This window comes from Falco punctatus (genome assembly GCF_963210335.1).
Source record: "Falco punctatus genome assembly, chromosome: 1".
NCBI lineage: Eukaryota > Metazoa > Chordata > Aves > Falconiformes > Falconidae > Falco > Falco punctatus.
In genome coordinates, this window is record NC_137580.1 from 50,986,646 (window position 1) to 51,008,628 (window position 21,983).

General features: G+C 41.0%; 1 protein-coding gene across 15 annotated transcripts in view; it reads left to right on the forward strand.

Moving 5' to 3' along the window:
- The first annotated feature begins 496 nt into the window (after nucleotides 1-496).
- The window catches only part of JAKMIP1 (janus kinase and microtubule interacting protein 1), a 180,396-nt gene continuing 158,909 nt past the window's right edge, over nucleotides 497-21,983 (forward strand). For 8 of the 15 annotated variants that reach the window (XM_080373440.1, XM_080373438.1, XM_080373442.1 and 5 more), the window contains exon 1: nucleotides 497-20,335. The gene's annotated coding sequence lies outside the window, so the exon portion shown is untranslated. The remainder of the gene's footprint in view (nucleotides 20,336-21,983) is intronic. The other 7 variants (XM_080373433.1, XM_080373434.1, XM_080373432.1 and 4 more) reach the window with 3 other exon arrangements.

Genomic DNA, 21,983 nt, shown 5'->3' on the forward strand with positions numbered 1-21,983 from the left:
AGACTCCACAGCCTCTCTGGGTGACCCGTGCCAGTGTTTAGTCCCCCTCACATTAAAAAAGCTTTTCCTGATGTTCAGACAGAGCCTCCTGTATTTCAGTTTGTGGCCATTGCCTCTGGTTCCTGTCACTGGGCAGCAGTGGAAAGAGCCTGGTTTCATCCTCTTTGCACCCTCCCTTCACGTATTTATATACATTGGTAAGATCTTCCTGAGCCTTCTCTTGTCCAGGCTGAGCAGTCCCAGCTCTCTCAGCCTTTCCTCACAGGAGAGGTGCTCTAGTCCCTTCATCATTTTAGTGGCCATTTGTTGGACTCTCTCCAGTATGTCCATATTTCTTGTACTGGGGAGCCCAGAACTGGACACAGCCCTCCAGGTGTGGCCTCAACTGGTGCTGAGCAGAGGGGAAGGATCACCTCCCCTGACCTGCTGGCAACACTTTGTCTAATGCAGCCAGGGATACCATTACCCATCTTTGCAACAAGGGCACATTGCTGGCTTATGTTAACCTGGTGTCCACCAGAATGCCCAGATCCTTTCCTGTCAAGCTGCATTCCAGGTGGGTGGCCCCCAGCATATATCAGTGCCTGGGGATGTTCCTCCCCAGGTGCAGGACATTGCATTTCCCCTTGTTTAACTGCACAAGGTTCCTGTCAGCTCAGATTTTAGAAAATCTTATTGCAACAAAATAAAGGTTTCAGTTCAGCCAGTTTCTTTTTGGATTAGAGTGTGGGTATTTCCTGAGCTAGCTCAATGGCATCAGTAAGCGAAAACCAACCTTGGGAGAGAGACAGAGTTGTGCTTGTTGGAAGGAAGCCATGGGAGCAAGAAGAGAAACTTCAAGATAGGGAGTTGTCTGCAGAGCTTGTGGCCTTGTAGATAACGGGAGTTGCTAAGCTGCTGTGTCTGCAATAGGAAAAAAAGCTAACAGTGGAAAACTACTTAGCATAGTTACAGGCTGATACGTCAGTCCACTGTAAAGGTATAAAAGGCTTGCTTGATTTTAATAAAGTTTCTTCAAGGTGTCTTTGGTCCGCTCTCGGAGTCCATGCATCAGTACGCCACATCAGAGAATCAATAATCCTTTTATAAATATTTTGTAAGTTTACACAGTGATTTTTTTTACTTTTGCTGTTTTCTGTAAATATTATTTACTCAAGAGATGATAAAATGTAGTAGGAATGACTGCCTGGGATGTACACTGAAATTAACTGCTTTTTCATATAGTCATCAATGAGTTATAGAAATATACTTCAACAGGGACATATAATGATCTAAGCAACTCGTATGTTGCCTCTGTTGAAGTGCATGTGATACAAACTGACATTTTCACATTCTGTTGTGAAATTCATATTCCAGCACCTAGGCATGTGTGTAGTATTGAAATGTTTAAGAGAAGTCTGTCTCTTAGAAAATTTAATTTATAACAGCAAAAGACGAGATCATGCTAAGCAACATTTAAATGTAACATTTTGTTACTAAATCAGTCAATTCAAACTGATTTATCTATCATATTACTGAAATGAAATTGCATTTGTAGCGTTGCTGGCATACAAGTAGTTTCTCAGTAGTCCAGAGGAAAAACTATTTAATCAAACTTTCCTAAAATGAAGAGAGAAAGCAGTGATCATCCTAGAAAATAGACTTGCATGCAGATGAATCTTTCCAATGAATAGCCTTCAACTCTGTATGTTTTTCACAACACCTCTGAGTAAGAGTCCATTTCTTTAGTCCATGGTACACCCAGAAACTGATTTGACATAATTACTCTGGATGTTTTTGGAATCTGTTAATCCTACTGAAAATATTGTCAGCAGTGCTCTTGTAAGAGTTAGAAGAGCTGAAAATTTCATAGAGAAATGCCATGTGCATCTTCAGTAGTTATGAAAGGCAGTGCATTATGGAAATGAAAACTGAGTGATGGTAAATAACCTGTACTAAAAGCTGTCTCAAAGATCATCTCTTTTTTTGCCCCACCTTACCAATTAAGAGAACAGCTGTTATTTCAAAATAATAGGTTTTGTTGTTTACTCTGATACACCCATTTTAACAGTATAATTTAATTGATGGAAGCATTACCTCAGCATAACATTAGTGCAATAAAAGCTCTAGCATACCTCATGAGCATGGGTACTATTGTTCCATTAGACTGAGGACCAAACTGAAAACACATTTTATTTTCTTTAAAAAAATTTTTTAAGGCAGTGTGTAAATCTAAAGCAGCAAGTATTTTCTGTCAGAGCATAATAGATTAAGTGTACTGGGACCATAGACATAGAATCTGGAGAATCAAGAATATGATGTCAGCAACTAAGGTGTTAGTGCCATTTGGGATGGACATATGGCAGAAAGAATAAAAGGCAAGGGTGGGAGGAAACAGAAAGAAAAACATAACGAAGTGGGCACAAAACTCAGGTAAAAATAGGATTTGAGGAGTTTTGTGGAGATGGCACCAAAGACTCTTCTTCCCAGATCCGCCTATTAAATACCTGTGTCACCTCAGGGCTGAAGTAGCTTTTGCCTAAGTACCTGTTTTCATGCACTAAAGTATGTAGGGTAATATGAGCGTCTCCCCTGTCCACTGCTCTTTTAACCTGTCTTTATTCCACTGTCCTTATGCCAAATGGCAGCACGCAAGTAGTATTCATCATTGCTTTATATAAAAAAGCAACACTGCCATTCTCCATTTAGCTAGCTCAGCTGTGAGGAAAGGGTCAGTAGTTTCCTTTTCATGAATACCTATGCTATAGGCGACTTAAGTGGCATCAGACATTCAGTTTTGCACTTAATTTCTCAACTATCTTTTATAATCATGGACATACACTGTGAAAGAAGAAAAGGGTTTAAGAACAAGCACAGATACAACCATACTCACGCAGGTGATAAGTAAGGCTGCGAAGGTCTTGACACAGCAATTATTGGGCATTAAGTCCTAGGTTGGAGGCGTTCCCTGGAGCTGGTAAAGGGGAGCGTGCTCCTCTTTCACTTCCTTGAACATTCTTCATTTGTTCTTTTCACAGCTTTGCTAAGACAGCTACTGATTTCACTGCTAATCGACAATCTAAATGGGACTTTGTTCTCTTAATGCATGAAGCTTCACCTGAATCAAAGCTGAACTTGTTCTGTTCTGCTACAGTCTAGAGAAAACAGCAGTTTTCATAGAGAGAAGGAATATTACCTCAAATGTTTATAACACAAAACCACAGCAGCCAGTATCAGCGCAGTCTGGAACACTTATCTTGAATCAATTTGGTGTTGCCAGAGATGAAATTTGGTCTAAAGTTAAACTGGACATATCTAACCCCTGAGGATTTCTTGATAGGCGTAACTTCTTACTCTACAGTTTGTAAATAGTTTGTAAGTAAATGAGATCGCATTAAGAAGTGCCGTGGCCCCCTCAAACAACATACTTAACACAGGTGAACTTGTTTCAACGTTTCAAATTGGAAAGTATGCCACAAATTTCGTCCTATAGATTGACCCGTTAGTGGTCTCCCCTTTGCGGGTCGAGCATAATCCTTTGCTCGCAGTGACCCCTAGTGGGAACGGGTGAGACAACTTGGTGCCGTCCGAGGTGCTGCTTGTAGAACGTCGCGTACAGCCGTTACCTGGTTAAGGGGACACGTGTTCCGTCTGTTTGACTGTATGACAGACTGCTTTAGGAATTAAACAAGCATGCAAAACACGAACAGGGAACCGTAAACCGAAACCCACTCCCTCAGCCAGACTAAATAAGGAATTTAAAGGTCTTCCATGGTCTCTGTGTAATTTTGGTTAGATTTTTCTTTTTCGAAAAAATGCATCCATGATTCAGGTAATTTCCAGCATTCGCAAGAGCAAGAGATTGCTTTTACTTTCTGAAGTACAGCCTTGTACTGGTCTCTGCATGAGAGAGAGAAAACAGAAGGCTGTGATGCAAGAATTTCTGCAAAGACTGATGTAGAATGTACAGCTTCTCCAAACCCTGACCCCAATGTAGTTATGAATTAACTTCAGTATATCACATACATTTTCTTCACCCAAGATTACTGGAGTGAGCATTTCCCCCTCTCTTTTGCAGAACAATTTGAATGAATTGGGGAGAAAAAAAAAAGCTCTGAAGCAACAATTATTCTGTCTGTTTCTCCAAAACTGCAGATGAAAAGAAAGTGGAGCAGATCATTATAGGAAGTACATTAGTAAGGAATATTTGTGATGGTTGGCAGAGTTAAATCTGGGATTTGGCAGTTGAAGGGGATTTAGCTCTAGAATTAGCTTATTCAATCCATGACTATTCGGAATTCAAGCTATAAGCATCTGGCTCACTTCGGACAAATAGAAATGACCATTCCTTTGTCAGATGGACAAGTTCACATAGCTTGAAATACAAAGCATTAATAATTTGCAAAGGGTACAACACATTTTTTTCTTTAAACTATCTTCTCTCCTTCCCTGGATTCCATCTGCTACAGAGCAGCAAACATAGACATGTTGTTCTCCATCCACAAAACATTACATATAAATTGCTGTCTGAAAACCTGGGTTGCTATATCTCAGTTTCAGGCATGTTTAATGTGAAGGATTCTGTAATAGAGATTGTGCATAATTTAAGTCAGGTTTTAAAAATGTGCAAAACTATCATATTGAAAATTAAATTTCTGACAGGAAATACATGCTAGTAGTCCTACACATGTCAGATAAAATTCTGTCATATTGTGGCTTTCAGTCTTTTAGTAAGGAAGCTTTCTTAGAGTCATGTTGTCATTAAGCTTTCAAACCATATTTATGTCAGTATTGCTATCTCCAAATCTCACTGCTTCCTGCCTAAAAAACTTCCCACTTATTTCAAAGCTTTGTATACAAGCACATTGACAGAGACGTGAAAAGAAGGTGAGTGTTAAGGAATTATAAAGTAGAGAATTTCAGAATTATTATCTGGAAAGTCCGCATTATTCATCATCAATTTTCAGTCACATAATAAGAGAAAAGGTTCAATTAATTTGAACTGCATATTTAAAACTCTTTTCTTTGTCCTTTAGGCTTTTATCTTACCAAAAACTTTTCAATCCAATTTTTATACTATATATTTTGCTTGTTCAGATTTTATTTATACGTGTCAGTACTCCAATCCTGTTAATTAACATCAAAAGCAGTGGATTTTACTAACTTTACCTGACATTAGGAGTGTAGAGACAGGTTGCAGTTCTTTAATAATGCTGTTTTGTCATAGCAAATGCAGCCATCTAATTATTCTTATGATGCCAAATGTAGTTAGTCTGTATTCTCACAGGATGGGGTTGGTCAGTTTGAGCTTTCAGTATCTTTACAGTCCTGTCTGTAATTAGTAAATTACACACACAAGGCTCCCACCAGGTGGCAACAACACTCGTCAGTCTTCTAAGCATTTGCTATATTTTGCATGGTAGAAATGTGTTATGTACTAAGCAGAAGGAAAAATATGTGTTATAATAATAAGGTGATAGAAAATTATTTTCCTGAACTCTCAAGGTACAAGCACTTATGAAAAGTCATCTTTAAGTAGGAACAGACTCCAGCATGCTGGGCAATATCCATTGTTAGGTTCTTAACATCTGTTTCAATATAAATACAAGTATTCCCCTTGGTTCCTGAGAAACTGAAATTGTTTACATTTGCTTTTGATGAAACCATACAGAGCAAACAGTGTGAAATGCTAATTTACTAGTGGGAGCTTAAACCTCATAGAGGTCTCACAGTTTTGGCTCAAATTTAGGCTGATCAAATTCACACCTTCATCTACAAATTAAATGCTCTTTTTTAGACTTAATCTAGATGTATTTCTGTAAGTGCTGTACAATTGCTATATGCCTATCCTGTATTTCTGGAGGAGGAAATACCTGCACTGTGAGGCTTCCATTTGCCAGAAGTGGAGAACTTGCTGTGCACTCACTTTTCAGATGCTCTGCACGTGGTTAGTGAGCTTTGTATGACACGTTACAAACGTGTTCCACCTGCAGAGCTTTGCACCTACTTAGGGCAGCAGTACGAGTTCTACATACTCAGGGTTTCCAGATTTACTGCAGCCCAGTTAGAGTTATGGTCTGACAGCATGCATCAGGTCCTTGCCAGTGAGAAAATTCCTCAAACTTCTCCTAGAAAAGTTTCCAGGAAGAAAAAGAGGGCATGTCTGAGGAAATGAAAAGATGTAACAGTTGTGGTATCTCAAAACTAATTGCACAATAGCTGTCTGACTCTTCAGTGTCTTGTCAGGCACAACGATGCAGTATGCTGTTATTTTCTGGAGTTCCCTATGATAATGTGTGACAAGATGTAATTGCCCAAAATAGTCTTCACAAGCAATGAAGAGGACGTCATCTAATTGGTCAAGTAGAAAGTCCTAAGGAAGAAGGTGGAGACAAACACTACAAACTTTCTCACACACAGGAAACAGTTTAGAACAAATGCCTGTTTCTGCTCATACTGTCATTTTTAAGAACAGAGGTCATCTTGTACACTTTACAAGCACTTCTTTTGTACATTCTCAGTCAGCAGAACTCTATGCTCCAGCGATACACCCATCATTAATAATTTCCACAAATCCTGCACAAGTGAAATATTTTTTCCTGCTCCCTCATGTAGAGGTGTACATGTGTAAAATTCCATAAATATTTCCAAACCATTTCACTGTAACCTAAGAAACCATAATCCTTTCTTGTGCATTCTCAATTTGTAACCTATTGCAACTTGTGTGAACACATGAACTGCCCATTTTCATTTTTCCCCCCAAATGCTTATATTTACAAAAAAGCTACTATAGGAAAAGATGGTATCAAGATAGGCATTGTTTTTTCTACTGCAGATATACAGAACTTCAAACTGCAGAGAAAAGTAATTTGCAACATCAGTTGAAATAGGGATATTGCATTTGGTTAATGTAAGGTGATTGCAGAGGTTACTGCCTTTGATGTAATAGTTTATGAAACAACTGCTAGTTTTATCTGAGTATATCGTAAAGCACCCGTACATTTGAAAAATTGTATTTAATTTATAGTTTTAGTTTTCATGTGTTTCTAATAGGTTATTGGATGAAAACACTTTGAACACAAATACCTAAGGCTGCAAAAGTTATCGTTGAAAGAACTCGAGTTACGTTTTGCTTTCTTTTTCACACTTCAAACACCACAAGTCAAAAACATTATTTGAATAGGGAATTTTGCATGCAGAACTAAAAACTTTACTGCCTTCTATATCCTTGAATAGACTAATAATACTGACACATGCTGTTTCAATGGAAGGAATCATTCAAATATGGAGAAATTCCAGCTGCAGAAGCTCACTGCAACTTTAAACCATACTCTACAGCAGATAAATACCTAAGGCACATTCACAGCTATGCATAAATTGGTTTCACTAGGAATGCCTGATAACAATGTAACTAATTCACTGAAATGGAGCTTATAGCTATAAGTGAAAAATGTCTCCAAACTATTGAAGTCAGGTGTATATATATATTGACATAGACCCCATACTGCATTAATGTTCTTACTTTGCTTACCCATAGAATAATTTTTCTTTCTTTTTTCCTCCTTTTTTTTGAAATACCACTTACAATGTAAAACAATTAAGAATAAAAGTAGAAAAAACATTTTCAGCCAAATTTTGGATCAGGGTCCATTTAATCTTCAGGATGCCAGAGCCAATAAAGAGTACAGGTTGCAAGTAGCAGTTGCCATTCCCTTTTAACAATTGTGACAAAATCATTGTCCACTAAAGCTGCACAGTTTCATACATGAAATCCTACTACAGAAAGAAAAGGTAATGAAGAACGCTAAATTACTTTACACAGTGCAAAAAAACTCAAATCCCAAGAGAAAAATAAGGTCCATGCAACTGCCCACTCAAGACCATGCTGACCTGCATTCTTACATATGTCCTTATCTAGGTATATTAATCCAGTACTTCACATCTACAATACATAGAGGACATAGTCAAATACTACACACATGAATTTTATCTTTCTGTTACACTATCCAGCCACGTATTTCAATGCAAACAAAGTATTTTTCCTACCACCATCCTTATTTAGGAATGGTGCCCAAAAATCAGGAGGCAGACTTAGCTGCATGTCACTAGGAAGTCCTCCCCGGGCGGCCGGTGGGTCCCTGCTCCCCGCGGGCTCCATGGGCTGAGGGCACAGCCGGCCATGCCGTGGCCTTCACCGCGGGCTGGGGGGGAACCTCTGCTCCGGCGCCTGGAGCCCCTCCGGCCCTGCCTGCACCCACCGGGTGTCTGCGGGGCTGCTGCTCGCACACCTGCGCACTCCTCTCTGGCTGCAGTTGCTGTTGTGTACCGTTTCTTTCCCCTCCTTAAATACTTTGTCCCCTTGGTGCTACCACCGTCGCTGATGGGCTCGGCCTTGCCCAGCGGCGGGTCCATCCTGGAGCCGGCTGGCGTTGGCTCCATCGGGCATGGGGGGAGCTTCTGGCAGCTCCTCACAGCAGCCACCCCTGTAGCTCCCCACTACAAAAACATTGCCACACAAACCCAATATGCCTGGTATAAAAGACAGTTGATTTACCACATACACTGGTTTTGTAGTCATGTAATTCCAATTTAATTTTTCTTTTTTTCTTCTTTACACTCAGTTCTTCATCTTTCTATAAGGGTTTAAGAGAATTTTGGGCTGCCCAGTATGAAGTAAACGTTCTCACCATTAGTGCCAAGTCAGGTGCTAGCAAATTCTTCGGTTTGGCACACTGTACACAACAAATAGTTTTTTTCTCATTGTATTCTAAGGTCATACTTGTTCTGCTCTATGCTCTAGGTCATTCTAGCATTACTGTTTGCCCAGATTCTTATTAAGGATGTGTGACTTGGACTACTTTTTTCCTAGGTAGATTGGTATTTCCAAGATGAATCTTTTGTCACACCTTTTCATCCATGCACTTCTACTCTTTGAGTTGCATGCACTTCTTTCCTCTTGATGTGACTGTATTCCTGATTTATCCATAGTATTAGCTTGAATGTCTCTGTTAAAAAAAGCTTAAATAAGGCTTAGATGAGACTAAGACAGCTATAGATGCTTATGATTTCTTTTCCCCCCATATGTTAGTTTTCTATCTGTTTTGATTAGAAACAAACAACAAAATCTTGCCTAATAAAATCCTTGGGAGATGGAAAATATTGCAAGAATTTGGGAAAAAAGATAAATAATGTCATACATCTGCAAAACATTCTGGAACCTGAGAGGTGGCATATTCAAGACGGCAGTGCACCCCTGCTGTCTTCATACAGGGAGTCAGTGTGACATATGGCTGGTTATGAATCCTGCTGTATATGAATGCTACATGTCCTGGCCTTGTCAAGGTGTTACATTTTTCCAGTGTTAATGTGTTGAGTTAGGGCTGCATAAAGAAAAAAAGGATTCAGCAATACTTTCAAACCAAGAGTCTTGTAAACAAACACTGTGAAGAAATAAATGACAGGCAGATTTCAGCCTGCAGGCTCAAATAACAACTGTTTTAACAGTTGGGAGTTGGAAAGAACTGAGTAATTTTTAGAGACAGAGCCATTTTTAACTGCTTAAAAGGCATCAACCATATAAAAGAGCTATGAATATTTTAAAAACTACTTTATTTCTTCAGAAATGGTAATTCTTGATCAAAAGAAGTTGCTACAGATCAAGCATTATTTGGTGGAGCGAGAAATCCAGAGAGAGAAGCCTGCAGGAAGAATTGGCAGGGAACTAGGTAGACTCTCCTAGAATGGAAGATGGAGAGACAACTGGTAAGAAAGAGGTCTGTGTTATATTGTTTCAAAACATAACTTCTTGCAATTTTTTTAGTTAACAGTGCTCTATGATTAAGAGAATATTTGATAACTACTTGCCAGTTTAATTGCCCCAGAAGAAAGAGAACTAGTCTTGTTGAGGTAAACCATATTTGCTTCACTATAGACTGCATCTGGGGTCCAATTATGAAAGCAGGAAAAAGGAATCACCTTGATGGACATATGCTGTTTGAGCTTACAGTCCTGAACAACTGGACTTTGAAAATCAACCATCCTGAGAGAAGATTTCTAATACTTTAACAGACATAACCTTATGTTAGATATGTGAAGTCTTTTCAGTGACATCAAGATTCTTTTCTTCTCCTTGTTCTGAACAGCCTGGTATTAATTTACAGGAAGGCTCTCAGAAGTCTTAAAAGGTATCAAAAGCTTTTTAAATCTTAAATATGATTTAGTGATAATAAAGGAGAAGTTTTATCACAGAAAAATGACTTATCATCAATCTGTATTTGCAGAAGATACCATTTATATTCTGTTTTGGATGCAGAATTCAGATGTACTTTTCACAGGAGATCACCTATCTTCCTCAATGGAATTAATGAGAATTTATCAACATAGCTTAAAACAAAAAAATTACAACATTTCGCACAGCTCACTCCTGAGGATAGTCTTCAGTCTCCTGCTGACTTTGTTAACTGCAAGGAAACTATTGAGAAAAATCACTATATGATTACAAAAACACAGGACTGGAAGAGTTTCAAAACCAATTCTTTACTACCTCTCTCCTTATCCTGATGCAGGATCTACTCTGCTGGAATTCATCTAGGAAAGATTAAACAAAATGACTCTCAATTTTAAAGACAATCTGCTACAGTTCTTCACTTATTTTACCATGACAGTGATTCCAATAGATTGCAAAAAAATAGAAGATGGAATTTAACAGGAACAAATACAGCATGTTACATTTTATACAGCTAATCTATGATCTAGAATAGATCAATAACAGGATGGATCAAGAATCCAACACAGGATGAAGAATAACTGGCTGGGTAGCAGTACATTGGGGATTACATTAGATTAAAAAATGATACATCAAGAATGTCATTCTATTTCAGATAAAGGCAAGTGCCAACACAGCATGTAAGGCATATAGGAGGTAATCCTTTCACTACTCAGGATTGTAAGGCCACAGCTGCCACACTTCAAAACCTAGGTTCGTACTTCGGAAAGAGGTGAATCACATGGACAAAGTCTAGAGGAGAACTGGAGTGGTCACAAACCTAGAAGGAATTTATGAAAAAGGTGGGAAAACTAGTCTGTAGTTTACCTTAGCAAAGCAGATACTTCAAAATATGCAAAATCTTCTGCAAAGAGAATGCTTTTAGTGCTCAAGGGGGATAGAAGAGGTACTAGTGACTTACTGCAAAGGAGATTTACATTAGGTATTAAAACTACAAGAACACTGAAACAGACCATCCATACAACCATCAACAGAGGGTATTCTTAAAAGGAAGTAATAGAAACTTCTATAAGGAATATCCAGATGGTATTAGTAATAATGCCTTGGAGAACAAGATAGTTCAGATAATCTATCAAAATTTCATCCAGCTCTGAGATTTTTATTAACATGTCTTTATTCTTCAAATGTAAGCAGTTTCTCAGTTTACCATAAAGGGTATTCACTTTATGAACCACTCTTCTTTTAAAGAAGGTTTGGGAAGCTTCAGAATGTTGATATGTTTCAATTCCATTTGAATTTTGCAGTATACCACTTTTAAAAAGTATGATATTTAGAATATTTCCTTGTTATTTGCTACCTCTGTTGATCTCACTAAGTTAACCTAAAAAAGGTTTTTCTGCTGGATGCAGCTGAGGTAACTGATCAGCCGGAGTCCTGTTTACTTTAGTAAGAGTAAATTTGGGTGTCTGATCAGCATGATGTTTTCTTTGCTCAGAACATTGCTTAGCTAATACAGTGGTTGACAATATTCATAGTTAGCAATTTAAAAGGCAGTAATGCATTTGTCTTTTTTTTTTTTTTTTTGCTTTTGTTGACATATGTATGTGAATTATTGCATTAATTAATCCTTGTACAATAAGAGATCTGCTGTTCACACATGTGCAGGGTGACATCTGGTTTTAAGATAAAACTTTCAATAGCAGACTGGAAAGAAGAAACAAATCTTCAAGAAACTCATGGGGCAGGGGATAAAAAAAGAAAGGACCAATTAATTTAGGCTTTCTTTAGTTGTCTTAATCTCACCCTGAACTTCTTTGGTCAACTGAGAGGGGGCAGGGGAGGGTATAGCCATTTATAATTTTTTTTTTAAGTTATCTGTCAAGACTAGAAAGATTATTTCATTAAAATGCAATTTGAGGTTCACAAAATTTTCTAGGCTATAAATTTTTAACTCACCTAATCTTTCCTCTGGGCCATTCTCAGAGTCCTCAGAATATGCCAAGATTTTTTATGGTTAGGGCCTAAGCCACTTGAAATGATTCGTAAAAGAACACAGTCTAATAGGGCAAGTTACCTAAATAATTCAATACTGCCATACCCTTTGACAGGTACACAAGAAACTGAAAATTCCTTTTGATTTCATTTCATATTTGCTTTAGGCTAGAGACCGTTTCTTTTCTGAAGCAGGGAAATCCTTTGCATTATACTGCTTCACATCTGGTGCCACAAAGCACTCTATACACAGTGCCTGACTCGTTCCATTTGAGCAAGAGGGGCTTCTGTAGGGGACAGGCAGGCTAAGTTCCAGATGCAGTCCTACAGGCATCCTAAATAAATAGAAAAATAAGCTAGGGGAATTATACAGAAATTCTGAGCACCTTCTGGGTGCTTTGCCAGATTTACCTGACTTTACCAGATTAAACCTATTTTGTACCCTGAGCTCTGGAATACTGACCAACCATGTTCTGCTGGCCTGGTTTTCTCCCTGCAACGTCCTTAGATGGGCTTTGGCAAATTAGAAAGGCTGCACAGAGAGTGCATCAATTTGCACACAGTATCTGCAGCATAAATTTGTCGTCTCAGCAGCGCTGGGTTTTTTTGACGTAAATCATGAAACATAAGCAAAGGAAGAGCCAGAGAAGAAAAAGCCCATGGTAAAGTACTGTGGCTAGAGCCAGACCTCGGGGGTCTGGATGGAGACTAACCAAACTGCCCTCAGGAGCAGCATAGACATTAGCCCATGAGGCTGTGAACTAGCCATCTCATAAACAGTGCTAGCTTAGGGATCTCAGCAGTTTGGTCACCTCTATCACTAACTATCAATTTTTTGTATCTTCTCATAGCCTAATTTACATATAACTTCTACTGTCATGTTCCTGCTTGATCTGTTTGACCCCACTACTACATTACCATGGCTAGACAACAGCTGACAACATTTTTCAAACTGTTGTATGTATAATATCATCTTATGGGAGTCCTCATCACAACATTTTCATGCTATTGCTCTTTAACTGGGCCTGCAATTACACAGTTTAATTAAATTTTGTTTAACATGCATCTGCGATGTTTCTTATTCTTTATTTGCAAAGTGATTCCCCCCTCCACTATAAAATAGTGGGAATCTCCACCAGCATATATTGCGGTTGGATGAGAAGATCGTTGTAGATCCCTTCCAACTGAACTAAACTATTCTACTCCATTCTATTTCATATTATTCATATGCATACACTATATCCATTCTTCTTTTATCATATCAAATACATACCTTTTGATCAGTCTTATATTTCTCCATTCTGGCTGTGCTGCTGATGCAATATGTTGAAGTATCCAGGACAGCAAATTTCTGGGATAGCTGTCAAGTATGAGTTCTGGAAGGCATTTTCCTGAAGCCACTTAATGAAAAGAGGGGTGGGCAGGGGGAAGACTTACAGATAAAGCTCACTAAACCTTGTCTGAGGCCATAAGAAAATATAAAAGCACCCCATGTTTTTTGGAGGGAAGTCTATGTTTAAACAATCTTAATTACTCAAGTTGTGATTGAACTCTGGGCAGTGTACTTAAAGACATTGGTTATTTTACCTTTTCCTAAGGACAAACATTGAAAAGACAGGCCTAATGTCATTAACCCTGTCTAAACTTTCTGCTTATTGGAGCCTGTTTTATTGAATGTAGGTGAAATTGCCCTTAAAGCGGTATAAGGAGAGCAGAAGTATATGAACAATTAAAATTTTTTTGTTCTTATCACAAGTTTAATTATACCTGATACAATTAATTTTTAACCTTGAGAAATATTTTTATTTTCCTCTGTTGCACATTAATCTGTCACTTCACAGGGATTAAATATACTTTCATTAAGTAACAAAGCATCCAGAATCTGCAGAATCTAATCTAAAGGCAGCTAGTAAAACTTCAGCTATTTTGCCTTTGAGCATTTAGAAGAATGTGATAATACAGGAGCAATTTTGGTATCTCCACTGACAAATATCATGCTAGTGCATCACCAGGATGAGTAATGAAGTGCCTATTTCATCTCTCACAGGGCATAACTCACTGATTCCTGTATCTTCTCGTTCGGGTAGTGGCTGGTCCTATCCAATTTCTACTTCTAAAGAAAAGATCACATTCAAGATTCAAAGTCCTACTCCAGCTTTAAAGAGAGCTGCTTTCTAGTGAGAGACAGCAGACCTTGCAGATCTCCTATGTTCAATTACACTCTAGTTTCCAAAGATGCATAACTACTTGGATCTTCTTCTCTTTTAACAGGGAAAAGGGAATTAATTTATCAGGCTATCTGATCATTTCCCTATCACCCTTTCTTTCTTCACAAAGATTAACTTTATGACAGCAACCTGTTTTTCATTCTGTAAGGAAGATACATCCAGGGGGATCCCTCAGTATTCCCCAAAACAAAGACCTTGAAGTTATCTGCACAACAGCAGTAAAATATTTCTTAATTTTGTATACTGCTTGAAGACTTACGTCAGTGTGTCACAAGCTGTAACATTTCTTAATGAGCATTTCCAACTAGCTGCTGTCCTTTGAAATGACACAACCTTGTATTATGTCCTGAGCCTGCAGTTATGAATACACACATAAAAGTACATCTACTTTCTAAACACGTAAACTTCCGTAGAAGTACTAAAATCTTCAATATTATTAAATTCTTATAATAATTGGATTATTAATAAAAGTATATATTCTTTTCCTTTTTCCTTTGTACTTGAAGTTTCTATTACAGGAATGCTACAATTAAGAGTTGCTACGCATATACAGTATCATCAATATACACATTATACAATATTATAAGGTCTTCGGTTTAGAAAGCTGAGGTAGCCGTTAAACAACTCATCCTTAAAAGAAAGAATAAGAATTGTGAAGAGGGAAAAGTCCACCAAAATGTCATGTTTTTAACAGCCTTTTTCCAACAAAGCTCTGAATAGCTCAGTGTATTATGTACTGAAGCAGGTGTGAGTGAACCACAGGCACAGATCCTCAGAGAATTCCTACTAAGAAGTATAATGACTGTTATTTTTACCCTTTTAATCCCTAGTCTCTCCTTATTACAGCTAATCATCTCAACATGTGCATTAGAGAGCTATGCAAGTAGCTCCAGAAATCAATTGATATCTAAAGCCCTAGTGCTTCTGTAGCAGCATCTTGGAACAAACATGGGTTAATATATTGTAAATCTTCAGTTTTCCCTTGTTTTAACAAATGCTTTATCTCCATATTCCACAGCACAGTTATTAACTTCATCTGTTTCTATTGCCATTTTTAATTTGTTATGTGACTGCACAGCAAGGCAGCTTTTAACCAAGTCAGCTGTACATAAAGCCTATAATAAATGTAATTTCAGGGTGTATATTCCCAGAAGACTCTTGCCCCTCTGTTAAGGAGAAAAGTGACTTCTCAAAAAGAGATGCAAGAAAATACCAACAGTGCATACATATCAGCTCAGACCCACTCACACACAAAGGAATGCCATACAATCTACTCAGTGCAATAGAGAAACGTAACAGATTGTTCAAAATACCTATTTCAACTCTTAATTGCAAGCTGATTCCTTTGGCTGCTATTGATATCCATCCATGGTGAGTATTCCCTATTAGAAGCACATATTTCTAACACGCTCTTTCTGGATGTTCTACTGACACCCGCCTCTGGCAGAACCCGTCAATAGGGTGAGAGAGGGGGAACACCTCCAAGAAGATAGACCACAACTTGTCATATCAGTGTTTCTCCCATTTGTAAAAGAAGACTTGATTCTGACAAAATATGTGTTATAGAAAGAATTTGTTTGGTGCACGCGAAGCTGTAGGCAGGCGTGGGCAGGTTTTGCCCTTGGCCAAACCGAACAGCGTCCCCCACCAGTTACAGCACCACATTACCAGCTGCCCGATGTCAGCACCGGTTTCTCTTTTGGTTCAGCAGATACAAATTCTGTGTTTTGAAATTCAGCAGCATGGTAGGTGATTTTTTGGTGCGTGTTAATGCCACCATCAATTTTATATATGACTGCACAGCAAGACAGATTCTCTAGAGGTATGCCTGCTCCGGGGCCAGGGTAGCCTTGACAGAGATTCACCCATGATGTGGAGAGGGAGCCCAAGCATCCCACATGCAGGCATTTAGCAGGCCAGCTCTCTGAGCAAAATACATCTCAACTACTACAGAAAATCAGGTCAGCTCTTCCCAGCAATCTTGAATCTGAAAATATAGTATTTTAAAAATATTTTAATTTATTATGTAAACATTACTGTTTTAAATGAAAATCCACTGCAAGTCTCACAATGCTGCAATAACTTAGAAGAATAAACTTCATTCCATTTCAATGACTCTGAATCTCCCAGGCTTTCTGAAATGGATGTCTTGAATCCAAATTTTCCAGAAAAATCATTCCCATAAAAGATCACACCCAAATCCTTTAAAGTGGATAATCACAGTCAGTCTACTTAAAGTTCTCCCTAAGAGTAGCTCATTTTGCCTTTCCTGTCCTGAGCAGTATTAACATTAATAATAATCAGTGCTGAGTAGTGAGAAGTTTTAAATATAGCCATATATTATACATAACTGCTGCAGTGTTGCTACACACTATTATATAGCTGCCTGCAGATGGCTGCATTTCAATGGGAAAAAACAAACATACCATGTAAAAAATAATAAAATATGTCCTTAGGTGTGTATTTCTGATTTCTAAATAATATTAATGTTAGCAATATTAACAAGAATAACCACAACAACAATAATAAAAAATAATCAGTGCAATCCTTTTACATCTAAAGCAGGAGATAATCGGTTCTGCTGTGTGTAAATCAGTTTCAAAAGTGCACTAGGATATTTTTTCATAAAAGAACATAGGAGTTTAAAGCATTATGATTATTCAGAGCTGAAGTTTTAAAAACTTCTCACACTTTGAGTTTAACTGAGCAGGACCACCACTGTTTACAAGGGACTTTTATTACGATTACAAAATCAGGGCAAAAATAGAGCAAGCATTCTGATATCCTTCTGCTAGTCTGCAGGCTTAAAGCTCTTTACAATGAGTATAGCAATATTAAAAATGGATTAACTTTTCAATTATGGCCTGTCCTTGAAATTTTATTTTGCTTTCCACTTAATATAGTTACTTCAGCATGAGCACGATAAAGTGCCCCTAATTCTAACTGCATAGCCATAATGTTACCAAAAGGTTTTAAATGTGTTTTTAAAGTGTTATTTCTAAGCCTCAGTTCTGTTCCTCCTCAATTAAATGAAGAATTTGCATTGATTTGGAGGGATGCAGAACAGAGCTGAATATTTTCTTGCTGATATCTTGCACAGCACTTTTCAGATTCAATATCTCAAACTGCTTTACTATCACTAAAAGCAGGGTTAGAAAGTTGGTAATGCAACAGCCGAACAGTAATAATACGTCAGCCACTGAATGGGCAAAGTATTTCTTTCCCTTTGCATATGTCTTCTGCCTTTCACAACTGCACATGCCTTGTGTGTTTTCCAGAAGCTGCCAGGGATCCCACAGTTACCAGGATGTATCAGGATTAATTTCGGGCTGACTCACAGAATTCCTGTGTGAACTTGGGCAAGTCTTGCAGGACCCAGTTTTCTTCCAGCAAGATACAACACTGTTGTAAACAAACAAACATACAGGTCAGATTTTAAGTCTTTACTTTCACTTACTATTCCAGCCTCTTGGATATTCCATGTCCACTAATAGCATTAGTTCTTTGGGGATGGAAGTATCTTTACTGTCTGTGGTGCAGACAGTGCAATGCATCCCTCAGCTTCTAGATATTAGTGGTTATCAAACGACAGGCATTCAAAAGGACACTTTAGGGCAGGGGTCCTCAAACTACAGCCTGCAGGCTGGATACGGCCCCCCAGGGTCCTCAATCTGGCCCCCGGTATTTACAGACGTCCCTGCGCCCCCCCCACCCCCCCCCACCCTCCGGGGGTTGGGGGGGGGGAACCAAGCAGCGGCAGATGACTGCCTGCCACTGCATCCGCGTGCCGGCCCCCTAGTTAAAAAGTTTGAGGACCCCTGGTCTAGGGTCCATGAAGTGACGCTTGCTCTCCAGCTGAAGGAAACAGCAGGTTATAAAGCCATGTCTGACAGGAAGGTAATCCTTTTGACCTTGTGCAGACAAGGAGATGATCACCTAACTTTAACTTTAAAGAAAGCCAAATTTATGTAAATCAAAAAAGCTCAGATGCTTTTATTAATGAAAAAATATGGAGAAACAAAGTGCTAGCTACGTTACAAATTTCACGTCCTTATTTATTTTTAAGTACTTACAAGCAAAAATTACTTAATAAGGTAGAAAAATAATTTGTGTGCAACAACCCTATGTACCAGCCTGTCATAAGTAAATCCTATACAGAACATGCTGCCTTTCTTCAGAGCACAAGACTGCATCCTTGACAAGACACAACACTGATATAAGTCCATGCATATATTATTTAAGAGCTCAAATTTCCTCTCACCCTGACCAGGGCCAGAACTAAGGCCCAAAATTCTTTTTCCTATAAAGAACAGTTGAAAAGCAGCTAAAGCATAACAAGCTTCTTATTACAGTTTCATTAATCCAAACTTGGAACATAGCCACTAATAAATGTGTTGACATTTTTAAAGTGCATATATATCAAACATTATACCTGAAATTGTCTTGGAAAATGGAACAAATTAACTATATGAAGTAATTAATGCCAGCTGGGGCATTCAATTCTTAGTGATTTCAAAATCAAAAGCAGCATTTTCTCTATAGAGGAGGAACTTTTAGGGTTATTCTGGCAACAAGAATTCCTTTAGCTCCTGTCTGAAATGCCTCCCTTTGGAAAGAGATTTGTTTAAACATTGCTTTGCAGTGCCCAGCAATGCTTATTCCCTTTTGGTCTCAAATGGCAATTCTGACCCTTTAATTGCCTTTACTATTAAAACTGTGTGTTCCACTTCAAATTTGGATTTGAAGCATTCAGTTTGGCCGTTGATAGTGTCATGGTTTTATCTGCTAGAACGAAGTGGCCCCTTCTCAGATCGCTGTCGCTGCACTGCATCCCAGAGCTGTCTTTCTGACAAACCCCATCGACCTACTTCTTTGAGCCTGTTTCAAGGCTGATTTATGTTTCTTGCATTTGCAGTTCTTCTTTTGAGTCTGTCTAGCTGTTTTCCTATATCCATCCTGTCTCACCAAACTAAATATAGGCCTCGCACCCCAGCAGCAACAACACAAAACCCCAAACAGAGTGGTAAACGGGCTTGTTTACCATTGACGCTGGGCCTATTTACACAAACTTGCCATTAGCCATCAGCATAATATTAAGCTAATTATTCTGACTCTCCCCACTCCCCGAGGTCTTGGTGTTTAGCTAACGGAGATACATTCCTGCTGCATTCACTGGGTCAGTCGCTGAGTCTGGATCAGCAGAATCACACTCGTGAAGAGCATCTTCGTAAAGGCGCGTGCAAAGCCAGTGCGGGGCAGCGCCGAGGAGGCAGGCTGGTTTGAAATCCACGAGCAAAGCCTGGGCCCGGGAGCCTCAAGCAGCTTTTCTGCTCCATTCTAACAAAATAATGAGGGTTTGGTTGGCATTAGTGCTCACAGCCGTCTAGCGTGGCTAGCGAGTGCTGGCAGTGCCGTTAATCTGCGTCCGGCTCTGGCATGCGGCCGTAGGGTGTAACATAAAAAATGAAACCGACAAATCCCGCTCGGCACTTGCTCCGGATGCCCTACCGAGGCGGCGGGGCCGCGCTCGGCGGTGTTACACCCCCCGCCCGGGCCGGAGCCACTTGTGCCACCTCGCCCCCTGCGCGGGGGTCCAGCCCGCCGAGGCTGGGAGCGCGACCCCCGCTGGCCCCGCCGTGGTCCTCGCCTGGCCGCCCCTCGCCGCCGTGGTGGCAGCGGGGCTCCCCGCCCGCTCGGGGCGGGGCTGCGGGAGCGGCTGGGGCCGCCGCCTCCCGAGGGCGGGCCGCCGGTGACAGCTGGGAGGGAGCCGGCGCTGGCAGCGAGGTGCGGCCGCCGGACGGTGCGTCGCCGCCTGCTTGCCGCTCCGTCCGCATCGCGCCAGCGGGTCCCTCGGGGGGAAGCGGGGCAAGGGCTTGGCGGGGCCCTGCCGCCGTTGCTGGCCGCGGCGTGGGTAAGTAGCGGCGGCGGGAGGCAGGGGTGGGTGATGCGGGGGCGGCGCGGAGGACGGGGTGGGGGATGGATGGGTGGGGGGATGGATGGATGGGTGGATGGATGGATGGATGGATGGATGGATGGATGGATGGATGGATGGATGGAGGATGCCGCCGCCGCACTCAGAGACTTTGATGGTGCGAGGTGCCCGAGGGAGAAAAGTGCAGCCCGGGGTGGGCCGGGGCCGTGCGCGTCTCCGCTCGCCCCTCCGCGCCGGTGACCCGACGGGCGAGGAAGCCCCGAGAAGGGCGGCCGGTCCTTGGCGGGGCCGGGCGCTGCCGGTGCCCAGGCGGGAGAGGCGGCTGCTGCCCGCCGAGGGGGCCAGCCCGGCCGGGCCCTCCACCTGCCCCGGCGCTCCCGCAACTCCCCCGCAGCCAGCAGCGAGCCGGGGCGCGGCCGCGGCAGGGATGGGAGGGCCCGGGACCCCGCGGCTGCGGGGGGTACGACCCCTCCGAGCCCCGGGGGGCTGCCCGTGCGCGCCCATCGCTGCCGGCCTCCCCGCGGCCGGTGCCCGCCGCCGCCGGTCCCCGCGGGAGGGGACAGGGATAACGGCGCTCCGCGCCCTGCCCTGCCCTACCGCCGGGCCGTACCTGCGGCTCCGGGGGGCGTCGGCGGGGCAGGCTGAGGGGGGCTTGGACCTGCTTGGCAAGCCCAGCCCTGCTGCTTGGGTTCTCTAAGAGCAAATCTGAGGCCTGCCCTTGGAGGGCTTGCGGGATGAGGCCTTTTTTTTTTTTTTTTCAGGGTGCAGGCTGGCAGATATTTACATAATATCTCTGCTTAAGAGTGACCTCTTCCCTAATTGGAGGTTTCCTTTCCATTTTCTATGGCAACACTACAGAGCACATCACTCCAGGGGGTTGGATGAGAGGAGTATCTGCAGGCAGTGTCATTTTTCTGTGTTGGTTGCCCATTAAGACCGGTTTGTGCTAGTGAATGGGCAAGATTGTGAGGAAAGTTCTCGCCCTCGGCTCTTGAGGCAGCCGCTGGGTCAGCGAGTCGCTGCGGGATCTCTACATAGAGAGAAGGTGGAGTGGACACAGGTGTAACAAACGAGCAAGAATTATTTTTGTTAGGTATTTGCAAATTCTCAGTCGTATATTAGTGGCCTGACTGATGACTTCCCTGTGCCACACTGTCTAGTCAAACAGTCCTAAGATACGATGCTAATTCAAACAGATGGTATTTATTTTTATTATTTATTGATTTTAAAAATTCATAGGATTTTTAGAAGGAAATCCTAGCAGATTTTGTTAGGGGGAAGAAAATGAGTCCCGCTTCATTTCAAGAATCCTTTTGCTCCCCGAGATCCCTGCCCTGTGCTTAGAACCCATCATGTATACACGGTAATGGCTTTTCTTACATGATCGGTCTCACTGACAGTAAGCATGATGTGCATATGTATTTATGCAGGAATGGGATTCTGTAATGCTCATTAGGGTCTGCTGTGTTTCATCTCCATGAGGTGCCAGTTTCTGTTTCAGGTTTTATATGGCTAGAGGTGCATACACGGTGTGTTGGTTTTCCAAAGTCTGCTGAAAAGAAATGTTTTCTGATTGTAAAACGCACTAATTCATGGTACGGTTAGGCAGGAGGGTTTTTATGAAGAC